The sequence below is a fragment of the Macrobrachium rosenbergii genome, chromosome 9 (genome assembly GCF_040412425.1).
Source record: "Macrobrachium rosenbergii isolate ZJJX-2024 chromosome 9, ASM4041242v1, whole genome shotgun sequence".
NCBI classification, from domain to species: domain Eukaryota; kingdom Metazoa; phylum Arthropoda; class Malacostraca; order Decapoda; family Palaemonidae; genus Macrobrachium; species Macrobrachium rosenbergii.
The window spans coordinates 60,587,975-60,595,567 of NC_089749.1; the positions used below are offsets into that span (position 1 = coordinate 60,587,975).

At 48.7% G+C, this 7,593-nt stretch overlaps 1 long non-coding RNA gene across 1 annotated transcript; it reads left to right on the forward strand.

Annotated features, from left to right (window-relative positions):
* Positions 1-754: 754 nt before the first annotated feature.
* Positions 755-1,472, forward strand: LOC136842130 (uncharacterized). Its single transcript, XR_010854187.1, has 2 exons — positions 755-1,069; positions 1,318-1,472. It is a non-coding gene; the product is annotated as an uncharacterized lncRNA (long non-coding RNA).
* The last annotated feature ends 6,121 nt before the right edge of the window (positions 1,473-7,593 follow it).

Below are 7,593 nucleotides of genomic sequence, written 5' to 3' on the forward strand. Positions count from 1 at the left end.
ATCCAGGCTACGCGTGGAGAAGCAAGATCCCTGCGGGACTTGTCTCTCCTAAAATTCATCAGGAAGAAGAAGAAGAAGAAGAATCTCGGCTGCATCCGACTGAGAGATAATGATTTGGCCTCATTCAGAGTAACATAAGATGACGAGAATCCCGGGATTCAATCTGAAAAGTTTTGATTGGTCAAATAAGAGTGGTAGGAAACGATATTGAAATCGAGTTTCTCCATCACGGAATGTGTTGAGTTCCGGCCAAATCATATCTCTCTCTCTCTCTCTCTCTCTCTCTCTCTCTCTCTCTCTCTCTCTCTCTCTCTCTCTCTCTCTCTCTCTCTCTCTCTGTGCCCAAGGTGAATTTGAAAGCAGTATGCATGTAATATATATATATATATATATATATATATATATATATATATATATATATATATATATATATATATATATATATATATATATATATATATATATATATATATTGTAAAGAGTAGCGCCAAAATACGCTAGAAACTGTTCTCCTTTCCTGCTTTGGGTTGGTTTGAACCTTTGAAGGTCGGGGTATAGGGGCTCAGAGAATATAATAGTTTGGGGACAGTAATCTGGCTTTGCACTGTTTTCTTTGGTACAGGGAAAGAAAATCGTTTTCTATGATATAGTCGTGTCGTCGACCTGGGTCAGGACATCGCCCCCTACCCCTGTCCAGAGGCAATAAAGGTCAGGGCCAGGACAGCTCTCTCTCACACGCGGTCGCTAGTTTAAGCCGAGGACAAGTTAAGTCTCTGCAGGCCTTTGCCCCTGCCCTCCTCTTCCGCTCGCCGCCACGTGGATCCCATCGCCGCCCTGTGTGCCCCGTGTTCCATTCCACGTGGCCTTAGAAGACTGCAAGGGGGATTGCAAGTCTCCCACACGCGAGCTGACATTAAACGGCGGCCTTTTCATCATCCCAAGGGCGCCCTTTTCCGCCCCAATCTATGACTTGAAGAAATACCTTGGAGAGGGAGGCTACCATTTGTCCACGCTCCCACACGTGGTTCTCGGCAGAAGACGTCGTCAGCCCTACGCCCCTACAAATGTGGTAATGTACCCAAAACGAGTTGCTAGTCACGATTACTTAGCCCTTTTGCATTTATTAATCCCTGGGCCTATAACTTTGTGTTCCCTGATATTCCTTGGTTCAAGCCAGGCCCACGTGTTCACAGCTTCTTTCCTCTGAGTCACAAGTAACGCCTCGGGGAGTCCTTGGCGCCTTCAGTGCACCCCCGAGTAATTCAATCCCCAAATTCCAGCATTAGATGTGTAACGTGGGTCCAAATATCGTTTCAGAAAGACGCCTGTAGCAGAATTATCCTTGGTCCGTGTTCCTGGCATTCCCAAGCTCCCCCCCCCCCTTCGGGAGGACTTCTACGGCAGTAATTTACCGTATTTTCAGTTAATTTTCCTTTTGACCTTGTGTGCTATCAAATATAACTATTTTTATATCCACGTGTTTCACGCACTTCCCCTAGTGAAGAGCCCTCCGCTCCGTGTACTTCTTTTTTTTTGTTTGTGTTTTATATGTCCTGGGTATCTTACTAGGCCATTTTCGAGTAAAGTAATAATTGTGGAGTCATAAGATCCACCTGCACCAGGAAACATATAAAAATGGCGACCTTGCCAGGATTCTCGTAATGATTGCATCCCCCTCTTCCCCTTTGTTGTTTGTGTTGCAATTTGTGAAATCAGCAATTAGCTCAGCTAAGCTGGATACGAGACAGATTACGAACCTTTGAAAAGCCAGCGCAACAGGCCAAGGAAATTCTGCGTAAGTAAACTGTGTTTATTTAGCGTAGGACGCTTTAGAAAACGTGACTAGTCCTAGGAATTTTTTTTATAGTAGGGCGCATGTCCGAGGAAAACGAGAGAGAATCGCCGAAAACTTAGCTTTGGAAGCCTTTGCACGCGGCTTGCATGCCATTCAATTAGGTTATACAGGTGATAAATCATTAAAGGAATAGTGCGCATATTCCTCCCGTAGAAACGAGTGATTTTGAAACCGAATCATTAGATATAGGCGCGAGACCTCGACGTCAACCACGTGTTCGAAAGTCAGATTAGCATTGCTGACGCATTTTTACCCTCTCTCTCTCTCGTTTTAGAAATAGGAGCGAAAGCGTATATTATACGCCCAGGACGAAAAGGGTCAACAACCGTTGTCTCAGTTCAGGGAATTCCCCGGCTGTTTACGTCGTTCATTCATTTGGCGCAGACGGCCTTGACCGTCCATTCCACGGCCCAGTTAGGAAAACATTTGTTTGTTTGATTTGCTTCGCTCTACCAAATTGTTTTGCATTATTGGGGGTCTGACATTATATGTTCTGTATTGTTCTGTTTTTTTTTTGTGTGTTTGTTTTGTGCTGTTACTACGGCTGCGTGTGTTGCCTATCTGTTGTGAATGTGGGATGGCCACCCACCTAATTGCCCTTGAGAATTACACTTCTCCCGTAAGTCAGTAAAACTAGCGCCCTCGCTGATCAGACGTCGTCTGTGCGGAAATTCTAGAGCGCCTATATATTCTATTCTTGTCCCCAATAAATCCGTGTCGTCGGTCCGTTGGTGAGACCAATTCATTTTCCATTCAGTCCCCAAATGAGCCCGTTTCGTCGGTAATTCGGGAGACCTAAATATATATCCCAATCTAGTCCCCAAGTAAGCCCGTTTGTCGTTACCTTGGGAGACCAATCATTGCTAACTCATCGTCCCCAATCAGCCCGCTCCGTCGGTAAATCGGGAGACCAATCATCGCTAATTCATCGTCCCCAATCAGCCCGCTTCGTCGGTAAACCGGGAGACCAATCATTGCTAATTCATCGTCCCCAATCAGCCCGCTTCGTCGGTAAATCGGGAGACCAATCATTGCTAACTTATCGTCCCCAATCAGCCCATTTTGTCGGTAAATCGGGAGACCAATCATTGCTAATTTATCGTCCCCAATCAGCCCGTTTTGTCGGTAAATCGGGAGACCAATCATCGCTAATTCATCGTCCCCAATCAGCCCGCTTCGTCGGTAAACCGGGAGACCAATCATTGCTACTCATCGTCCCCAATCAGCCCGCTCCGTCGGTAAATCGGGAGACCAATCATTGCTAATTTATCGTCCCCAATCAGCCCGTTTTGTCGGTAAATCGGGAGATCAATCATTGCTAAATTCATCGTCCCCAATCAGCCCGCTTCGTCGGTAAATCGGGAGACCAATCATTGCTAATTTATCGTCCCCAATCAGCCCGCTTCGTCGGTACATGGGAGACCAATCATTGCTAAATTCATCGTCCCCAATCAGCCCGCTTCGTCGGTAAACCGGAGACCAATCATTGCTAATTCATCGTCCCCAATCAGCCCGCTCCGTCGGTAAATCGGGAGACCAATCATTGCTAATTCATCGTCCCCAATCAGCCCGCTTCGTCGGTAAATCGGGAGACCAATCATTGCTAACTCATCGTCCCCAATCAGCCCGCTCCGTCGGTAAATCGGGAGACCAATCATTGCTAACCCATCGTCCCCAATCAGGCCGCTCCGTCGGTAAATCGGGAGACCAATCATACGTCCTTTGGAAAAGGGTCCAAGATTCCCACAGCTCTGGGAAATTAATTCTGTGTGTTACTAGCGTCCTCTCCCGCCTGCAAAATGTCGACACGGTCTCAGCAGAGCGAGGATTTCAAGTTCTTCATGTCCTCAGGGAAGGAACTCGGCCTTTCCGGGAGAGAACTAAGAGACTGGGTACAGGAGAGGATGGACGCCATACAGGCAGAAAGACAGGCTCAGGAGAGACAAGTAGAAGCAGAAAGACAGGCTCAGGAGAGACGAGAAGAAGCCGCACGGCAGGAACGAGAAGCAGAGAGACAGGAACGGGAGGCAGAGAGGCTGGCTCAGGAGAGACGGGAAGACGCAGAGAGACAAGAACGGGAGGCAGAGAGACTAGCCCAGGAGAAACGAGACGCCGCAGAAAGACTAGCCCAGGAGAAACGAGAAGAAGCCGAGAGGGAAGAAAGGGACAAGCAGCGTGCCCATGAACTCGCAATGCTGCAACAGAGTGGCCCTTCGCCTCCACCTGCCCCCCAGGGAATGAGTGCCTTCAGCCAGGCTATCGCTTGCATGCCAAAGTGGACGGAGGCCGAGCCCGAGGTGTGGCTCGACAGCGCCGAGACAGTGTTAAAGGCCTGCCCCCTGAGTGCCGCCGAACTCTCCCTGGTGTTGGGCAAGTTCCTTGGAGGGAAGGCCCTGATTGCCTACAGGGCCCTCCCGCCGGAGGAGCAGGAAAATTGGGAGGTTGTACGCCAGACTATTGAAAAGGCGTACGAGATAACCCCTGAACGCTGGAGGAGGCGCTGGCGCGGGCTAGTGAAGGAGGCCAATCAAACCTGGGCAGACTGGGCCTACAAGTCCGAGCGTGCCCGTGCCAAATGGTTCGAGGCCGTGGGGGTTACGACCCTCAACGATGCCATCGAACAAATACAGATAGAGAACTTCCTACTCTACACCCCGCCGGCCCTCGCCACGCACATCGCCGAGAAGGAGCCCCCCACCTTAGCTGATTGCTGCCGAATAGCGGATCTATGGGACACCCATCACCCCAGGAGAGCTCGCTGCAGCGCAAAATTACGCCACCCGCCTACCTATCGGGTGCCCCCCTCCGCCGAAGAATGGGCAATCACAGAAGCCCGTCGTGTGCGGGTTCTGTAAAAGATCGGGCATGCCAAGGAGCAATGCCGCAGTAAACCACCAGCGTCTCTCTCTCCCGGACAGCCCCTAATAAGTCGCCTGCGCCCTCTGCCGGGGCAGTGCGAAGAGATTTCAGCCAAACTTTTGCACAGCGTGCAAGGTTTATGGCCACTCTTCCTCATGGGCAAAATGCCCTAGAAATAATAAGGCAGGAACTCCCGCCGTCGCCCTGGCAGTAACGAATCCCGAGTCCTTAGGCCCTCCTGCCGAGGGTCCCATCTATGTGGCACCTCCTCGAGGTAAATACTCAGCACGCCAGGTCAAGGCATTTGACGACTCTGGCGCGCAAATTTCCCTCATAAGGAGGGACAAAGTTCCCTATGGAGCTATAATAGACCGACGCAAGCTCGTCACCATTGAGGGCATTAACGATTTTAAATGATCCTCCCTACGGTCCAACTGAGGGTCACCCGACCCCACAGAGCCAGGACCCTTCGTCTCGCCGTGCGCGAAACACATTCCAGGAGACTATGACGTTCTCCTGGGCCAAGACTTTGCGTCCCCTTTCAAGCCACAACCATTACAGGGTCCCCATCCCCCAATAAATCATCCAAATCCGAGTCCAGTGCCCGGCACGGCATCAGTGCCAGTGCCGAGGCCTCAGCCAGATCTCCCTACAGGAGAATCTCGGCCTTCAACTCCTCTGCCAGTGCCCCTTCGGCGCACTGAGCAGTGCCAGTCTCCGTCCGTCCAGACAGACGAGACCACCACCACATCGCCACCAGCACCAGTGCCAATGTCAGTGCCTGAGCTGGTCACCCCTGCAAGCAAGTCGACCCCGCCCCCTCCGGCCGTCCCCTCTTTCTCGCCGCCCGCCGCAGATTCCTCCGCGAGTCATGATTCTGCCCCGCCTTCCTGGGCCGATGAACTCTGCGATCTGCGCGCGGTTAATGTCCGAGATGGCGAACAAAATTCCTGGGTCAGTTGTCGCAGCAGCTGACCCAGATGGCACCCCTTGCCGCCCTTTGGCCTCGGGCCCTCCGATTCCCCGGCCAAGGACAACGGTCCAAGGAGGAGAGGTTCGCGGCGGAGTTACCACGGGTGTGGGCGATCGCAGGTAATCCACAAGGAGCCCCGAGCTCTTCTGGCCCCTGTGCAAACTTGGCATAGGGCCCCCTTCTTCATCTTTGAACGTCTTGGCACCTTTCATCCAGGAGAGGATGCCAAGGCCTTCCGCTATCTTCTTCCTTTCCTTTGGAATTTCTATCCCTCATCCTTCTCTATCGATCTTTCCTTCACACCTTCCCTTACTTACCACATAGCGGCAGTTAATATATGGGATATCATCCCCTTTTGGAAATGTATAAATCATTTTATTTTGAAGCAGTAAGAGAGACAGAGTGGGAAGTGGCACGCCCTTACGCCCGTCCTTTGGCACAAGGCAGGCGTGTCAACTCTTCCTGAAGGGGTCGCGCCCTTTGGGTTTTCTTTCCCCGCCCTTGGGCTGAGAGTTAGCTCTGACCGTCGTCTGTTGGCGACGGAAGTTAGATAAAGAAGTAAATCATAAATACCTCACTCTGTTATCCTTCATTTTCTACGTATATTATTTACTTTTGCATTTAATCTTTTCTAATTTTTTTTAACGAATCTCGAGTCACAAGACTCCTGCCCTTACGAATTTTAACGTAGCCTTTTAATCACCGCGGTGTGGCCCGCCCTTTAGTATGAAGTAATATCCTTCGTTGTTGTTCTGTGTAGTTTCCTTTTTTTTTTTATTATTTTTACATTTTTTTTTTTGAGTTATTCCTGTGGAGAATGTTAGCCCTGTCCATTTTCCCCTTCATTTATAAGTCGAGTAGTCTATTTATAGCTTACACCGAGTTGTAAGCTGCAGACGTAAAAATTTAGCGTCGTTTAAGTTGGCGAGTTAAAACCCGCGAATAATCTCTTTGCCTCACAGCTGTCAAGTTCTTGTCCCTTCAGATTAGTGTTCGTGGGAAATATTAGTTAGGCTCGTCGAGCTTATGAACAATGGGAGGTCGATTGAAAAGAAGAATTGAATTCTATTATTACGATTTTGGTAAAGGGGATATTATTTAATACCTACAATGTATTGTCACGAATGCCGCCTCTTCAAGGCACAACTAATAGCATGCCTGTAATTCCAGGATAGCATTAAGGAATCAGTGGGTTTACATTTGTTTCCTTTTAAATTCTGCCTTGTATGTTTTATTTTGTTGTTGTTATTTTGAAATTTTGAAGTGTTCTTTGTTTATTTTCTTTTGAGCGCCTTATTACCCCAGTAAAGTAAATCGAATAAAGAATGGGTAGAAACAGTACTTAGGAAGTATTTGAGCAATAATTAATTTGCAAACAAGTTCACCCTTTTATTGTATATTCTAAATTGCACCCTGCTTCTAAAGTAAACCTTCAGTTTGTTATTGATTAGTGTGGCATCAGAGTTTTACAAATAAAGTAAAGTAAAGGTTGTAGCAAAGCAAAAGATAGAATAAAGTCGAACGTTTTCTTCGCTCATTTTTGCTGTTGTCAATATTCGCACCCGTTTATAGGTGTGAATATTATCTTGCCAGGGGAGCTGTAAAGAGTAGCGCCAAAATACGCTAGGAAACTGTTCTCCTTTCCTGCTTTGGGTTGGTTTGAACCTTTGAAGGTCGGGGTATAGGGGCTCAGAGAATATAATAGTTTGGGGACAGTAATCTGGCTTTGCACTGTTTTCTTTGGTACAGGGAAAGAAAATCGTTTTCTATGATATAGTTGTGTCGTCGACCTGGGTCAGGACATCGCCCCCCCTACCCCTGTCCAGAAGCAATAAAAGGTCAGGGCCTGGACAGCTCTCTCTCACACGCGGTCGCTAGTTTAAGCCGAGAACAAGTTAAGTCTCTG